The 19,429-nt window shown below is 34.6% G+C and overlaps 1 long non-coding RNA gene across 2 annotated transcripts; it reads right to left on the minus strand.

The window, feature by feature from the left end:
- Positions 1–7,772: 7,772 nt before the first annotated feature.
- On the minus strand, positions 7,773–17,233 carry LOC112941343 (uncharacterized). Of its 2 annotated transcripts, none has more exons than XR_003246471.2 (5): positions 16,727–17,233; positions 16,578–16,610; positions 16,051–16,086; positions 8,220–8,276; positions 7,773–8,126 (listed from the first exon to the last, which is right to left on the minus strand). It is a non-coding gene; the product is annotated as an uncharacterized lncRNA (long non-coding RNA). The 2 variants fall into 2 exon arrangements; XR_003246470.2 differs by having other exon boundaries at positions 16,521–16,610; positions 16,727–17,232.
- Between the last annotated feature and the right edge of the window lie 2,196 nt (positions 17,234–19,429).

The raw sequence follows: 19,429 nt of genomic DNA on the forward strand, positions 1-19,429 counted from the left end.
ATTACTTTCATTGATCATATTCTTGATGGACTACAAGGGCAATAGTACTGTTGTTTCTTCAATGGGTATTCCGATTACAATCAGATATTAATATCCCCCTAGGATCAGGAAAAGACCACGTTCACTTGTCTTTATGGTACCTATTCATTCAAACGCATGCCTTTCAGACTTTGCAATGCACCAGTGACTTTTCAAAGGTACATGATAGTCATTATTCATGATATGGTGGAAGACTTTGTATAAATGTTCATGGATGATTTCTCAATCTTTGGGAAGTTTTTGAGGTATGTCTCCAAAATCTTGATAAAGTACTTGCTAGATTTGACGTCACTAACTTAGTTCTAAACTGGGAAAATTGTCTTTTTTTTGTCATACAGGGGATACTGTTGGGACACAAGGTGACTAAGTCTGGTTTAGAGGTTCATAATTCTAGAGTAGAAGTTATTGAAAAATTGCCCCCTCTCATTTCTATAAAAAGGGTGCATAGTTTTCTTGGTCATGTAGGCTTTTACTGGAGATTAATCAAGGATTTTTTCCAAGATTGCATGAACTATGTGCAGCCTTTTAGAGAAGGAGGTGAAGTTTGACTTTGATGCGATGTGTTTGAAAGCTTTTGAGATGTGGAAGAGGAACTTAATTGAAGCTCTCATCATAATTTCTCATGATTGGTAATTACCATATAAACTCATGTGTGATGCAAGCGATGTAGCCGTGGGTGCAGTGTTGGGACAAAGAAAGAATAAAGTGTTGCACTCAATTTATAATACTAGCAAGATCTTTGACTTTACACAAGAAAATTACACATCGACTGAGAAGGATATGTTGGCTGTAGTATTCGCCTTCGACAGGTTCAGATAGTATTTGGTAGGTACTAACGTGATTTTTTTACTAACCATGCAAAAATTTTAATAAATTTATGCTAAACCAAGGTTGATTTGATAGATATTGCTCCTCTATGAATTTGACCTTGAAATCAAAGATAAAAAAAAGGTATTGGAAGTTAGATAATGAATTACTTGTCCATGTTGGAAGATCTTTCCCATGTGAATGAGCATAACCAAATACGGGAAGAGTTTACGGATAAACAATTGATTTCACTAGATATCTCTCAAGTGACGTGGCATGCAGACATTGTGAATTTGAAAGTGAGCGGAGATTATCCTTCTGGTGCAACCACCCAACAAAAGAAAAACCTCAATCACGATGCTAAGTTCTATATCTGGGATAAACTATTCTTGTTCAAGCAAAATGTGGATAGGGTAGTGAGAAGATGCATTCGAAATTCAGAGGTTCACAAAGTGCTCAAAAGTTTTCATGATAGCCCATATAGAGTCCACTATGAAGGAGAGTGCACTTTCCATAAGGTACTACAATCTAGTTTCTCTTGGACCTCGTTATTTAAAGATTCTATTGCTTTTGTGAAGGGTTGTGATAAATGCCAAAGGTTGGGTACTATTTCAAGAAGGCATGAGATGGTGCTAAGTAACATTTTAGATGTGGAAATCTTTGATGTGTGGGTTATTGACTTTATGGGTCCCTTCCCACTATCTAGTGGAAACAAATATATTGTTGTGGTTGTGGATTATGTTAGTACTGGGTTGAGGTTGTCTCTCTTCCTTTCAATGATTCAAGGGTGGTGATAAAGTTCATAAGGAAGAACATCTTCACTCGCTTTGGCACTCCAAGGGCAATAATTAGTGATGGAGGTAAGTATTTTATTAACATGTTGTTAAGAACCTTTTTTCTAACCATCCTCAAACGAGTGGCCAAGTGGATATTTCGAATAGAGAGGTGAAGCAAATTTTTCAAAAAACGGTGAATACGCAAAGGAAACATTTGTCCGAAAAATTAGATGATGCATTCTGGTTTTGTAGGACTCTATACAAGACACCTATAGGTACTTCTCCCTGTCACATAGTATTTGGGAAGGCATGTCATCTTCCTGAGGTATTGGAACATCAAGTTTATTAGGCAATTAAGGGGTTGAACTTGTACCCCAAGCTAGCTGGTAAAAATATAGTGAATCAGCTGCATGAACTTGAGGAGTTTAGGCTCCATGCTTATGAAAGAGTCATGCTTTAAAAATAAAAGATGAAGAGGTGGCACGACAGGTAAATAGGTGCACGCACTTTCAATCCAGGTGATGAAGTAATACTCTTTGACTCTGGACTGAGGTTATTCCTTGGAAAAATAAGGTCGAAGTGGATTTTCCCATTCAAAGTGGTAAGAATGACTCAACATGGGGTGTGGAACTTAAAAGTAAGATTGGCCTTATGTTCTTGGTCGATGGGTAAAGGGTTAAACACTACTTCGATGAGGTTTTAGATCGTGATCTGGAGGCTCTAAAGCTAAATGATCAATGATCCAAGTTTTTTCATGCCATGATGTTTAGTCAAGTGTAATCGGTAGTAGTTGTGCTTAATTTTGAAATTTTAGCATAGTTTCAAATTCCTTAATGTAGATTTTTTATTTTCATAATTTTAGATAGAACTTAAAATTCATAAATAAAAATACAAAAATATGGGTCGCACCACAACCAAAACTAAGGTGTTGGGTGGGAGGCAACACACAATTATAATGTCATATTGTTTGGTTGATGCGCAGGTCGAAGGAGAACATGCTGCCCAAAAATTGAAGAAATAAACTGAAAAATAGAGTTCAAACGCAAGACAGGTGCACCATACCGACGCTAAGTACTGAGGCTTGTTTCTGGCACATTGGCAACGCACCATGCCACCATCACTCTAAGCCTCAGCAAAAACACCGATGTTGGCACAAGAAGGGTGCATCGCGCTAGGGGTGCTGGCGCAGGATTAGCATGTCGCTAGGGGGAATTTCACTGGAAGCGCTTTCTGCCGTAATAGAAGCACGCTGCGCCCCTATCGCGCCACAAAAATAAAAATAAAATCAGCTTTTAAATACCTCACCTAGCACAAAACCTACTTCATATTCTTTTTCCAGTATGTCTTTAGCCGATCCTCTCTCCAAATTCCTACTCTTTCTTCGTTTTCTTTACCTACTTTCTTCCCAAAATCATCCATTCCTCCATTGAAGTTTAAGAAAACCTCCATCCCTCCCCGTTTCCTAAACTCTAAGACCCTAAAATCCACTCTAATGTACCAAATTTTCAAAACCCACTAAACCTCCCGCCCCTACCCGACTCCTCCCCCCTTCATTTTCCCCCCAATTTTTTTATCTTTTCTTCTAATCTTCCATTGTTGGGTTTGATATGTCTTCTAAAGTCAATAGTTTTTTTAGTGGTTCGGGTACCAAGAGGAGTAGGAACGGAGCGGCTTTCGCAAATTCTAGTTGTGAAACCACCAATATACCGCCCCAAAAATTTGACGAGCAATCTTTGATGTATTATAGAAAGGATTGGTACAGATTTCAACAAGAATCCAAGTACCTCGATGATGAATATATTGATAAGAGGCGATTCTGACAACAACTTCCCAACATTCACGCCCAAATCAATGCCTTAGGACTCCAATATGTCTTCATGAATCAAGGTGAGTGCAATTTAAACTTGGTTCGAGAATTTTATGCAAATTGGAATGTATATTGTGTTGACATAAACAATGGTTTTATTCGAGATAGTTTGGTAAGGTTTAGTGTGGAAGCGTTGAATGATTTTGTGATATTAGTCATACCTAGTGTGGGGTGACTTCTGTTGCGAGGTAGGATAAGGTTAGAGATATGGGACATCAGTTGACTATCCACTATGGGCATTTCAATTTAGAGGCTCGCATTTGGTTGAAAAATGTCTGTAGCACCTTACTACCATGCATGTAAGCATACAACAGAGTAGTGCTATTATGAGAGCATCCTTAATAAGTACATGTGGGAGTTACTGGTTGAAGAGGAGGTCCATAATGTGAGCCCCGGTGGTGCCCCTAATCTAGTGTTCCACTTGGTTGATGTCACATGCACTATAGCGCACGATCCATCCCATGAGCCTATGTTGACTACTATTGATAGTCAAGCTCGTGATGATAGTTGGATGGGGTGTATGTTTGGAATGGCTGAGTTATAATTTATGATAGGTGGTCGTCCGGTGACTGAGGATGAAATGGCGACACTAGCGAGGAGTTACCTATTGAAGGATAGCGCATTTTACATATGTCAGATGGGCCCGGCTTTCCAAGAATCCATTGATGGTGATGATGTCGCTGATGATGATGAGGATGAATTGGATGAGGATAAGTCAGATGCTACTGGACTTGAAGATGATGATACGTATGCAGGTGATGCAGAATGTAGCCTCGATGTCTATGGATTTTGCCGCTAATATGGAAACCCATTGTGTTGAAGTGCGTGACCTTGAGGCCGACAGGGAGTTCTCTTACCTTTGCACTTTCTTTTAGTGTGCACACTAAGGACAATATTTTGTTTAAGTGTGGGGTGCAAGTTGAACTTCATTGTACATACTTTAATACTTTATCGAGTCTATTTTATTTTTAGGAGGGTTCCTCGGATTATGTTTTTGGTTATTTTCCCAATGATAGTCCTATCGAACGAATAGGACTAGTTTTATTACGTTAACGAGTTTTAGAGTCGTCTAGGAGTGACGTTTCATGATGATGGGTGGATGACACCCGTCTTAAGGGAAATTAGTTATTAGGAGTAGAAGTATGAAACCTACCTTTTGGCACTTTGACACCTTTTCTAGATAGTTGGTTAGACGTCATGGGTAATAACACTTTGTTTGTAATAGTAAGATCGTAATCTTGAAAAAAAACATTATCTCTTTATCTTGACTCTAAATGGAAAATAATGAATTTGGTCTTAATTGTGTGGAAACACTGTAATGCATTTTATGTGAGCATGCTACAAGTATTGGGTCCTTATGTGTGTTGTGATGCCATGTGTGGAGGATATTTGTTTAGTTTCTGTATTGAATAACATCTAGAACATGACCCGTGTGATTAAGGAGTGAAATGTGTGAATTATAGAATATGATTGAGGAGTTTCTTTGAATAGCCATGTTTGAATTTTCTTTGTGTGCCACCCAATAAAATATCTTTAGCTTAGCCCCATTTAGCCTTGTAGGACTAACAAATGTTCAAGTGTGGGCTGGTGATCATGAGCATATTTATATGCCTAATTACTACAAATTACACATCTTTAACGTAAGTTTTACGACATTCACTGATATAAATGGCATATTTTGGTCAAGGGAAGTGATCGAGTCAAGGAAGAAAAGGAGTTCAAGATGATAAGTGAAGCCATAAGCAAAGGCGAGGCACGGTGCCCCATCATAACTGGCGCACCATGGGCACGACGCGCTAAGCTCCTGTTAATTTAGGCCACATTTGAGTGCACTGGCAGCGCGGCGACTCTACTGTTTCTAACTATTTATAAATAGACCCTTTGGTCTCCATTGTTAAGGTTTGACTTTTCTTTGGTGTGCAAGAGAGCAAGTATCATCATTTGTAATAGGTTTTGATCTTCTAAACTCTTGTATTTTTCAGAAGTTGCATGAACAATTGTATTTTTTGTTTTTTCATTAGCATGAGTGGCTAAACACTATTGTATAGGGGTTGTAGCTACGAATTGAATGCTGATTATTAAAAGCATTCTGAATTTAGTTTTGATTTCATTGTAATTTAATTCGATATTCTTATTTTAGTATTTCTTGATTGGTCATCTAGAGATAAATATATTATCTAATCTTAAAATTGAGAGAGAAGAAATTAGATAGACCAGATAATATAGAGAGATTGGTTCACCCATTAGATTGAGGTGATTAGTGTTCAGCAATGACTCCCAGACATACAACTTGCTTGGTTAGGAAATAGGAAGAAATATAAATGCTCACCAGTTAGTCTATTTATCTCAGCTCAATGATATAGTTAGATAGCTATATAGAGTAGGCGAAGAGAGGTGTATATCCTGACTCATACATTTAACCTATAATATGATAAATGAGATTCAGTATATGTTGCATCCCTAGAATTCTCTTTTACTTGTTTGAAACGCTATCTTAAAGTCATTCACATTTAGTTACGTTTATTTAGTTCATACTTAGTAGTAGTTAACAATTAATAACCAACTCTTGGAAAGGTTACTTTTATTTTTATTTGTAGAATTGAGTGTCTGATATAAGTTAATCATAAGTCCCTTGGGAAAGATAACTCTGTTCTTTAAAAATTAATATTACTTGTGCGACCATATACACATGCGTGTATATGGAGAGCAACAATCATCTACGACCTGTAAGAACTTCCACGGTCGATAGATCAGTCTCGTAAAACACAAAAAGTAGCCTAAAATGAGACCTTCCTTTTCCATCGTTAGTTTTCCAATTTCTGAGGTGTTACAACTCTAGTAGAAATAGTGAATGTCTTGTGCTCAAGAGCCTAGTGAGCCTCAATACTATCACCATTTTCTTTTACATTATAGCAAATAAATTTTAGATTCAAAATCAACATGATAAGATGCACAAAAAAAAGTTCATGCTTAAATTATTATATATAGTTTGACTATAGCACAATGAAGAATAATAGGTAAAAATAATAACTTACATATTTATGTTTTTAGCAACCAATCTACCTCACAATTTAGGGGCAATGATGACCTAAAAAGAGCTAAAGTATTTTATCCCCAATTAATCTAAAATGATAAACAAAATGTATGCATTTTTCTAATCGAACATAAGTTTATACTCACTGTTAAATAATGTTTTTCAAAAATACAATCAAGTACCTCAAATATTGAAATGGAAATAAATCATTATGATGCGAATTTATGAAAAAAATATTTTATCTACAATAGAACTATTGCAGACTTAAAAAAAAGTGTCCACTATTATATTATCACTATTTTACTATAAAAAAGATTCACTAAAAAATATTCGATCGATATTTCCACACATATTTTAACTAAAACAATGAGAAAATAAAATATAATAATATTTCTATATGAAAAATTAGCAAGGTTACCAATATTTCATTAAGAATATCTTTTTCCGCATGAATTTCTTTGGTGATCGATTTATAACGGAAAGTGGTGGGAAAACCATGTTTTATAACACAAATTACTCAGTAATTTGTTTTGCGAAAAGCTTTTGTTTAATGTAATGGTCCGTCCCGCTCTAAACTAATTAATAAAAAATGTAAAGAAGTCAAGTTGACTCAATTTAAGGGAGTCTTGACATAATTGATAAGTTATTTCTATGTGATTAAAAAATTACAGATTCAAATTTTGAAAGTACTCTCTTTAAACAAAGCAAAACAAGTTACGTAAAATTAATTTTTGTGATTCACTCTTCTCCGGGCCTCACACATAGCGTACACTTAGTACATAGGATTGTCCCTTTTAATGAGATTTTTCAATAAATAAACATGATGGATAAATTGAATAGTCTATATTCAAATTTTAAAGTCCTATCATTGTACCGATTCTATATTAGCCCCACAAAAAAATTACTTTTCAATAAGACATTTGAGATGAATAACAATTAGAAATTGGCAGAGTTGATCATTAGAATCTTCACTAAAATGTAAAGAAGTACCTCATAATTTTGACTCATGACACATCGTCATTTTCAACTATCAATAAAATGATCAGTCAAAGTTATAGAATTCCATCAACTATCAAAATTAATAACGTCTCTTTTTTTTATATGCCAAAAAAATTGAAATGGTAATTAAAACAATAGAAAGTTCATAGGGTAACAATGTTACTAGTACGTTGGTAAAATCAAAAATCTCAAAAAGTATTAAATACTACAATGGTTCGTAGTGAAAATACACCACACTGAAAAAGTAAGAAATGATATTTTTCAGACTAATGTTGATAAAATGATTGATTGATGGCTATGTTGAAAGAAAAAAAATATGTCAAACTTAAAATATCCATAGATTTATCATTTAAATAATTCTACTCCATCAATAAACAAGACACAGAAGCATGTAGTGTCTCCACCAAGTTAATCAACTGAAAATGTGGCTTGAGAATTTTTTTTGTTTTAAATGAGAACCAAAGGCTCATATCCTATAGAGTCAAACAATTTTCTGCAAACAGGACAAGAATTGTTTCTCTTCAGCCACTTTCTGATGCATTGAAAATGAATTTTTATGTCCACAGTTGGTTATTCGTAGTTCTCCCCCATCATCAGAAGTACCCTATACATGCCAAAATAGGAAAACATATAATTGAATAAGGTTTTCGAGAAGCTTTAAAGTGAAATGGGAAACAACTAAAGGTGTGTTCCTTACCAAACATATGCAGCAAGAGTCACTATAAATTTTCATCTTGGTTGATTGATACTTGTTCTGCTTCATCAGTTTATAAAAAATGCTCTTTTTCAATGTTATTTGAAAAAAAAATAATAGATTGACTACTCTAATCATATCACATGTTCATGTATTGTATCTCAGTGTATTAGCTGATACGGGTGTAATCATTTAAAATTTATTAAATATAAATTTATAAAATGATTCAAATTATATTGAATTCATAAATATATTAATCCAAATAAATATTGTGGATTGATATAATTGACTTAAATATTTAAGTCCAATAAATATGGATTTAACTGAAGTCTAAATTAATTGTTTCGGGCTACATTGGATGAACTCAATTTGTTAAACCCAATCACATCTCATTCTAGAGCCCATCTTGGCGCCACGTGTACAAATGATGTGGCATGCCAAGTCAAATAAGAAAACCAATAGAATCATGACATGTGTCAAAGATGACAAGACCGCTCCATAAAGCCCATATGCCATGTCACATAAATTTGATTGGTTGAACGGAATCGTATTCCAATCGCAACTCCTCTATTCTAAAACTATAAATAGGGGTCCTCATAATTCAGAAAAGGGGCAGAAAATTCTAAACAAGAAGCTAGAGAAACTTTGTGGTACAAACGTCATTTGATTCTCTACAAAGCTAAAAGTTTAAGAATTCAAGTTCAAGAACGATCAAGATCAAGACCACCGAATTCAAGAACAAGCTCGAAGCCCTTGAATTCAAATAAAAGTCAAGATCAAGATAAAGTTCAAGTTCATCATAGATTCAAGAACAAGCTTTAAAGCCCTTGAATTTATATTTGAAAAGGCGAATTCAGAGGAATTATAGAGATTGTAACACTCGCATTTGAAATAATAAAACAATTGTTGCTATAACTTTCCGTTCTTGATTATTGTTTTCTCGACGCGAATTTTATTGTCTACAAATTCTGGCACGCCCAGTGGGACAATCTCAACCTCTCATCTCAACTTTTCAAACGTCAAAGAATATCAAGATGACTTCCATGAACAACAACTCTCGATCAACCGCCTCTAAGGTCACTAGCTCCAAGTTCTGTACTGAATTTGAAGACATCCTTGGTGTTACCTTTTGGAAGTTTTGGAGCCGTTACGAGAAGCAAGGCTGCTACACTAGGGCAACAAACTCTTCAAGTGTAGTCTGTGGCAACTCCTGTTTTTGGATCTTCGACTCCAAAAGAAGCAAGTTCATCCACAAATTCTCTAGAAGGAGGGAGTAGTGTTGCTGAAAAGATCAAGAAGACATTGGATCTACTTGAGCAATCTGGTTCCAAGAACTCTACCACAAAGGAGAATTGTGATTCACCTTGTGAATCATCTCCACGTATATCGCGTAATGTGAGTCCACTAAAAATTAAATTACGCGACAATCCATGTTACTCTCCTGCATCTCCAATGATCATGCAAACTATGGTGGCTGTTGCTTCCTCTCCTGAGGGACAACTCGCAAATCTGACAAAGTTGGTTGAAGGATTGACGAAGCATGTACAACACCAAGAATCTCGAATTGACAAGTTGATGGACAGGATAGAAGGACTTTTAGATGGAGATGAGAGCCATGCACCTGGAAAGGGCATTGAAGTTCAAGAAATCGAAGATCCTGCTAAGAAAGCCCCGTTTGTTAAAGAGATGACAGCTTCTTCTGAAGGAATGATCCCACTCGATCGCTTGAAGGAGGTTTGTTGAAGGCACTATCAAAGATAAGTATGAAGTCTCCACCAAGACTTCTCATATGTACGCTAAGCCATACACTACTGGGATTGATAACTTTAAAATGTTTGCTTGTTATCAACCTCCCAAATTTCAACAATTTGAGGGAAAAGGAAATCCGAAACAACATGTTGCGCACTTCGTGGAGACATGTAATAATGCTGGAACATATGGAGACTATCTTGTCAAACAGTTTGTCCGCTCTCTAAAAGGAAATGCCTTTGATTGGTACACGGATCTCGAACCTAACTCTATTGATAGTTGGGAGCAACTATAACATGAGTTTCTCAATCGCTAGCACAAGGCACACGGTGAGCATGGTAGAACTCACGAATACTCACCAAAGGAAAGAAGAACCGGTCATAGATTTTGATAAATTGATGGAGGAACGCGAGCCTAAATTGCAAAGACAGGCTTAGCGAAGCTTTTGCAATCGAAATGTGTATTCAAGGAATGCACTGGGAGCTTCTTTACATCTTGCAAGGAATATAACCAAAATCATTTGTGGATTTAGCTACTCACGCTCATGATATGGAGTTTAGCATCTCATCTGCCGGAAAAGATATGACTATTGTCCATGATCCTCGCAAAGAAAGGGACAAGCAGGAACCAAAGAGATGGAGCAAGTTTCTGCTTAGAAATGACAACAAAGAATCCATGAGTGTAAATGTATCACCCGCAAAGTTCACCACGAATGAGGGCGTAAAACAAAATGTGAGAACGACTTTCCAAGCACGTTCAAATCAAAAGTCGACGCTAAGGGAGATCCAAGGGAAAAAGTATCCCTTCTTGGATTCTGACATTTTTGAAATTTTTGATGAATTGATTCAGTTAAAGATCATTGACTTGCCAGAGATGAAGCGACCCAATGAAGCTGGAAAAGCTGATGACTTAAATTATTGCAAGTATCACAGACTTGTGAGTCATCCCCTTGAAAAATGTTGTCTTTAAGGATAGAGTGATGCGATTGGTAAACAAAAATAAAATTATCCTTGATGATAAGAAGGCTAGTTCTAACCAGATCTCTATCACGTTTGGGTCATTGGATCCAATCCAAATGTATATCTCTGAAAAGCATGAAGAAAAGCTAGTAGATCAGGACGTTGACATAGATGGTGATGAGGGTTGGATTCTTGTGACTAGGCGAAGACGCAACAAGCCAAGCTTACAAAAATAATTATCCGAGCAACCGGTTAGAGGAAAAATGGTGAAGAAATGAAAGAAGCAAAAATCAATCAAGCACCCCAAAAGGTCAAAGGTTGAAGTGCATCACTACCAAAAAACTCGACGTCTTGTGACTCTAGAGGAGTTCTTGCCAAGCTCGTTCGGTACAAAGTCTACTCAAGGCAATGTCGAGGCATCATGTTTCAATGTGGATAAAGGAAAAACAATGAAGGTGTCTCCTACTGTAAAAGAAGGAACAACGAGTGAATCCTCACCAAAAGTGTCTCTTGGGGAAGAAGAAAAAGAAAAAAGGGAAATCTCAGAAATGATGTCTCTTTCATCTTCTGAAAAATCTATTGAACTTTCTTCCCAAGAAGCACATGTCTTTGATACTAAAATCACATTTACGGATAACGATCTTTTATTTGGTGAAACACTATACAATCATCCTTTGTATATGGTAGGTCATGTGCTAGAGAAGAAGATAAATACAATCTTAATAGATGAAGGATCTGGAGTCAACATTTTGCCTATCCACACATTGAAGGAACTTGGCATCACGATTGGGGAACTTAGTGAAAGTCGTCTGTTGATACAAGGATTTAATCAAGGTGGGTAGAGGTCCATAGGCTCTATTAAATTAGAGATCCACATGGGAGATTTGCGATCAGGCGCATGGATGCATGTGATTGACGCAAAGACATCATACAACATATTACTTGGCAGGCCGTGGGTACATGAGAACAGAATTGTCTCATCTCCTTACTATCAATGTTTGAAATATCTTGAAGGTGGAATTGAAAGAAAGATAGTTGCAGATGATAATCCTTTCACCGAAGTGGAGACACACTTTGCGGATGCAAAATTCTATATGAGAAGTTATGTTTTTAAAGGGGTAAAATCCAATGACGTCAAATCAATCAAGATTGATAATATCGTAAGTAAAAGAATTGATGTAGCTATCAAAAAGGTAAAAATTGACACTAAAGACTCTTGTCCCATTTTGATGAAGGGAAGATCATGTCTTCAAAGAAGAAGCAGACTTCTAGGCTTTGCTATGTTCCAAAAGAGAAGAAAAAACAAGATCAACCATCTAACCTTGAAGAAGATGCATTAAGAGGGATAAATCTTCCTATCAGACGGATTGATGCAATAAACTTGTCTGCAAAGTTGCCAGAAAAGTCAGTCGCTCAAGATCAAGTGCTAGATATGGCTCTCCCTACAAAGCGCACAAGAGAAGGTTTTGATCCCAATGCCTACAAGTCATTTGTGAAGGCATGATACTACCCTAGCGAGCCATCAGCGCTAGGGAAACTCCCATCAGAAGATACAACTAGGAAAGCGCGTGAAGGCCTAGGTTGTATCCAACCACCGCCAATTCGCATTTCCATAAGAAGGGCCAGTAATAATCATATAACTTTTGAAGATGACGTCACTGCTCCAAATAAAAGTCCTTCTGTCTTTAATCGACTTGGTGAAGCGACAACAAGAATTTCTGTGTTTAAGAGGTTAGGTTTTCTGAAGAAGAATAACAAGAACCTGAGAAGTTATTCGAAAGTTACAAAGCCTACTTCACATTTGATTCGAAAGGATTTCAGAAGTTTGATTCCTTCTAGAATGAGGCGACGAGTGGAACTTATGGTTTCCTGTAAAGAGGAACTCAAGGCAAAGGTTCATACTGTGGTTTACACCAAAGAGCGCGAGGAAGATGAAGAAAGTGTAGGTTCCTCAAATCATGTTACAATCCAAAATGAATACGATTCTTTGCCTCAAAAGAAGATTGTGGAAGACGTAGAAGATATTGTCTCATGTTGTCATATATCAGTCAATGACAATGATCCTGTGGAAGAGGAAGATGCTAAAGATGCTCCACCAGAACTTGAAGAAGGAGTAAAGATCACAATAGATCCTTTGAAGGAAGTTAACCTTGGTACTGATGAAAATATGAAGCCAACTTACTTGAGTGCGTTTCTAGAAATTGATGAAGAAGTCGCTTACATGAATATACTCAAAGAATATAGAGATGTATTCGCTTGGAGTTACAAAGAAATGCCTGAATTGAATCCTAGAGTAGCGGTCCATCAATTGGCAGTCAAAAATGGTTCTCGTCCTGTTAAACAAGCTCAAAGACATTTTAGACCAAACTTGATTTCGTTGATAGAAAATGAAGTTAACAAACTTATTGAGGCAGGATTTATTCGTGAGGTCAAATATCCTACATGGATTTCAAGTATTATTCCTATGAGGAAGAAGAATGCTCAAATTCGAGTTTGCGCTGACTTTAGAGATCTCAATAATGCATGCTCTAAAGATGAATTTCCTCTTCCCATTCCAGAGTTGATGATTGATGCCACCACTGGTTATGAGGCAATGTCGTTCATGGATGGTTCTTCTGGATATAATTAAATCCGCATGTTACCAAAAGATGAAGAATTCACTGCATTTCGCACGCCAAAAGGTATTTATTGATACAAAGTGATGTCATTTGGTTTAAAGAATGTTGGCGCCACATATCAAAAGGCTATACAAAATATCTTTGACGACTTGCTCCATAAAAATGTTAAATGTTATGTTGATGATTTGGTAGTAAAGTCGAGGAAGAGGGGTGATCATTTGAAAGACTTAAGGATGGTGTTTGAGTTACTCCGAAGATATCAACTAAGATGAATCCATTGAAATGTGCCTTAGCAGTTACTTCCGGCAAGTTTCTTGGATTTATTGTGAGACATCGAGGAATTAAAATTGATCAAGACAAAGTCGATGCAATATCAAAGATGCCTGAACCTCGAGATATTCATGAGTTAAAAAGTCTCCAAGAAAAGTTAGCCTACTTGAGAAGGTTCATCTCAAATCTAGCGGGGAGATGTCAACCATTCAGTCATCTCATGAAGAAAGCTGCTCCTTTTAATTGGGACCAAAAATGTAGCGAAGCCTTTAAAAGTATCAAATCGTATCTAGCGAAACCTCCAGTTTTGGCAACCCCTATACCTGGAAAACCATTGATACTCTACATTGCGGCACAAGAAAGGTCTGTAGGAGCCCTGTTAGCTCAAGAGAATAGTGAAGGCAAAGAAAATATTAGTTATTACTTAAGCAGAACGATGACGCCATATGAGCTAAATTATTCACCAATTGAAAAGTTATGCTTGGCGCTGGTCTTCTCAATTCAAAAGATGAAGCATTATTTTCAAGCTCCTGTTGTCCGCCTTATTTCTAGAGTAAATCCCATCAAGTTTGTTATATCAAAACCTGTCCTTAGTGACCGACTAGCAAGATGGTACCTCCAATTCCAAAAATTTGAGATTGTGTACATCTCTCGAAATCTGTGAAGGGACAAGCACTAGCGGATTTCTTAGCAGACCATCCTATACCAAATGATTGGGAGTTAACTGATGAGTTTCCTGAGGAAGATGCAATGTTAATTGAAGTTCAACCTCCTTGGAAAATGTACTTTGACGGGGTTGCACATCAGCGGAGATGGTGCTGGCGTGGTGTTCATCACTTCACAAGAAGAAATTCTACCATTCTCTTTTACTCTAAAACAATGTTTCCAATAATGTCGCTGAATATCAAGCACTGATACTGGACTTGAAATGGCCGTTGACATGAAACAATTACATTTACAGGTCTTTGGTGACTCGCGATTGGTGATTAATCAACTCTTAGGAAGTTATGAGTTAAAAAAGCTTGAATTGCAACCTTATCATGATTATGCTCAAAAGTTGATAAGATGGCTTGGGGATGTAAATGATTCGGATTATATTGAATTCATAAATATATTAATTCAAATAAATATTGTGGATTAATATAATTGACTTAAATATTTAAGTCCAATAAATACGGATTTAACTGAAGTCTAAATTAATTGATTTGGGCTAAATTGGATGAACCCAATTTGTTAAACCCAATCACATCTCATTCTAGAGCCCATCTTGGCGCCACGTGTGCAAATGATGTGTCATGCCAAGTCAAATAAGAAAACCAATAGAATCATGACATGTGTCAAAGATAACAAGCCCGCTCCATAAAGCCCATATGTCATGTCACTTAAATCTGATTGGCTGAACGGAATCCTATTCCAATCGCAACTCCTCTATTCTAAAACTATAAATAGGAGTCCTCATAAGTCAGAAAAGGGACAAAAAATTCTAAACAAGAAGCTAGAGAAACTCTGTGGTACAAACGTCATTTAATTCTCTACAAAGCTAAAAGTTTAAGAATTCAAGAATTCAAGTTCAAGAACGATCAAGATCAAGACCACCGAATTCAAGAACAAGCTCGAAGCCCTTGAATTCAAATAAAAGTTGAGATCAAAATAAAGTTCAAGTTCAAGTTCATCATCGATTCAAGAACAAGCTTTAAAGCCCTTGAATTTATATTTGAAAAGGCGAATTCAGAGGAATTATAGAGATTGTAACACTCGCATTTGAAATAATAAAACGATTGTTGCTATAATTTCTTGATTATTGTTTTCTCGACACGAATTTTATTGTCTACAACGACATTTCCCTTTGATAATTTCATCATTTTGAGCATCATCGTGTTCATCTTCTTCATTTTAAATTTTGAATAGTAATGGACCTATTTTTCTTAGTATCATTATCACATATTGCATCAAAGGTATGTGTGTCATGAAATAACATATTCAACATGTCAACGTTACTTTTGAAAAATAAAAGTAAATGAAAACAAAGAGAATGTACATATCTTATATAGTTAGACTAATTAACAATTTAAAATACTCATACATGTATAATATGAATTGAAAAGATGCATTTAATAACAATTGGATATCATGTTTTACATGGTCATCATACAATATTACTATTAAAGAAGTCGATAGTAGAATGAGAACAGATAAAAATGGCAACTAAATTCATAATAGATATTATAGAATGCTTACCTCAATAATAATTGGATCATCCCTAATATTGTCACCCTACATATCCAAATAAATTGGTAAGAAGCTCATAATTATAAGAAAATAAAGAGTATGATTCATATATAAGTAGAAAAATATAAGTGAAAACAGTAGTAATGCAGACAACAATCATGGTATGATAGATATTTAATCGCGACTCTTCCACTAATTACAGGAGAACTCGATTGAGGATCAATATTGTTTCTCAAGAAACAAACGTGTATCCCAAATTCATGTTCTCTTAAATTTCTCACTGGATCGCCTGAAGGCTGGATAAGAGCATTAGACTGACTTCTTGAGGTAGATGAACTACCACCACCAAAATTTGTATTTTGCTCAAAAAACGCTTGGTGTGTAAAATTTTCCACAAAATCCATACTTGAAGGTCCATGGAAGTATGTATTCTAAAATTATAAATTGCCAAAAGTTTTCTGTTTGAAGAGAGATTCTACCATTATTTGAAAGACTTTGATGTCAGTATTTGTGACACCACTTGTAAATTCACTTACGGTGTGTGAGAAGCTCCATCAAAAGTGTGTACTCTGAAAAAATGAAGTTGTCAGAGCATGTAATAATTATGAATTTCGGAAGAGCAGACGTTCTAATGAAATGAGATCAATATTTTTAACACTATTTACGAGGTGAGAAGTTTCAGTACCTCCTCTGGCATAATTGTTGGGTTCATTTAAGTCAATTGAATTTTCCTCGGTGCAATCAGTAAAATATGATTAAATTCAAATTGATATTTTTATAATATTTGATTGAAGACTCCGTTTCTCTCGTTACAATTGTATTTTTCCCATTTCTGAATCCATAAGAAATAATAATTTCCTGAAACAGCTAAACAATTCAATCAAAGTTAAATTTAAGAAATTGCCCAACATATCTGAAATAGCACCTTAAAATATTGTTCTATTATTTATATATAAAAAAACGCATTCAAACATGACTTTACAAATAAAATTAATCACATCTTCTTCATATACTAGTTTAATTTCAAGAATATAAAATAGGTGAAAAAATAAGAAGGCCTAATGCATGTGACACTTATGAGTAAACTTTCTCTTTACACATGTCATACACAAGGATGTAAGAATAAGTTTGATGAAAACTGACAGTCACTAACATTTGAGTAAACTCAAGATGTTCCAAAATTTTATGTGATACAACCAAGAATTATATATCATTCTTTAAAATTTTAATACACTACTATAAACAATCACTTAGAAACAAATATTTTGCTACAATAATAGAATTGACTATATCATATTTAGCAGCTATAATAAATATGTTAATATTTGTAACCAACACTTCAGAAATACAACGACATTAATTAGTTTAATTTATTTACTTAATATTTTTTCTCCAGAATAAAAATTTATTTTCATTAAATCTATATTTTGTTGAAGTGATATACGTGTTAAAATGAGTATAACTTTTGAATGAAGACCTGCTCTAGTAAAATCTTTTAGTAGAACATAACCTTCAAACTTTAGAAAAAAAAATTAGCATGAAATTGGCTTCACAAGAATAATAAAATTCTGAAAATTTAGCAGAACATAATCTTGCGTACATGAAACTAATAACCTAACCACAAAATATTGTGTTTATAGTTAGTTTTTTTTTTATATATAGAAAACAATTTTTTAAACTAAATCAAATGTCATGTGAATTGAGAAAATTCTAGATTTTAAAATAAGGAAAAACAAAATTCTTTTGACATTATTTACTCCAACTAAATTAAATACGAAAGAAAATTAAACCACTAAAGCTAAATCCCAAAATCTATGTGAAGAAAAATAAATAAATTTCTCTTTTATATAATTAATCTTCGAAATATAGATCTAAGAAAAGATTTGAGGTTTGTAGTGAGACTGTCTATTTTCTAAAGGATAGAACTTTTCGTCAAAGATCCTTTTTAAAGCATTAGTAACACATTTTTTCTGGTTAACCCAAAATACACACAGACTTAATTTCTTATTTAGGTCAGATTCCCCTTGCTCCCACCCCTGTTTCGCCATAAAATCAGATATTAAAATAAAAAAATTAACAAATTATAATTAAAAAAGTTAAAATGACATGTCTATAGAGTCATTGACTATTAACTAGAGAAATAATCATTTATAATACTAAAATACACTTTAAACTTAAATTAAATTTATGAAAATTATAAAACACGATCGATGAAAATGTTCACAAGAAAATCAGTTGCCAAATAAATTGTAATTTTTCATTTATAATGATTGTTTCAAAACCTTCATATAGGGACACTGAACAAATTTTACCTCAACAAAATATTTCATAAAATGGTGAACGCTAGTTGAACAATTTTAATAAGGTAAGACTGAATATACTACAAATCACTCAACGCCTTTGTCACTTTGAAAAATCTGAAAATCAAAGAGTCTTGTCAATATCACTGGTCTACAGCAAGAATAAAGACGAGAAACATTAGTCTCTAATAAATTAGTTATATAATTGTCTACATTTTTTATGAGATAACAAAACGAAGGCAAGATACACCATTAATTCTGGAATAAACAAAAATGTCCTAATTTAAAAAAAATAACGCAAAAATCATAACATAAAATTTGAATCTTAACCATGAAATTTGCCTCTTTGAGAGAAAGACTTGTGTGAATTTAGAAGCACAAATTAAAACTTAATAATCTTGGTTTGAATAAGCAAGTACACAAAAAAAAAAATTAAAAAGGAACAAATTGACCAATGACTCAATCAAACAGCAAAACATAAAGACAAGAATAATTGTCATGGATCAAAGGACATGGCCAGATAGACATGATTTCTCTAAAAAAAAGAGTATATGATCGCACAAATAACTGAATTTATGAACGAAGATCTACGACATGCTCAGAGGCATTATTTCTCTAATAAAACCTAGTGTCACAAATAACTATAATTACAAACCAAGACCAATCCATACATATATTCAGTCTAAAACGCTTATTCTCATTTCAAAAGTGAAACAAGAACATAAAAAATAACTCACCATTTTTACAAGAGTGTAGTAATGAAGAAATTTTTTATGTTGTGAATAATGAAAACAGTTGAAGGGGTAGTATTTAATATGTAGTAATTAGGTGGTTGTAGCGTTGACTGCAACATTAATTGCAAGACTTTTTTACAAATATATTTCAAGCGGAGAAATATATGCTACTATATAAAATTAAAGAATTAAAGTGTGTGAATGTTAAATATATACAAATATTAGTGATTGTAGCAAATTAAGTTTTCAAAAAACATTTCAAACGAATAAATATTTACTATGCAATGAAAATTAACAATCGAGGGAGTGATGCTTAATGTATACTAACACCAAGTGATTGCAAGGAGAAATTTA

This window comes from Solanum lycopersicum, chromosome 4, assembly GCF_036512215.1.
Source record: "Solanum lycopersicum chromosome 4, SLM_r2.1".
In the NCBI taxonomy this organism is placed as follows: Eukaryota; Viridiplantae; Streptophyta; class Magnoliopsida; order Solanales; family Solanaceae; genus Solanum; species Solanum lycopersicum.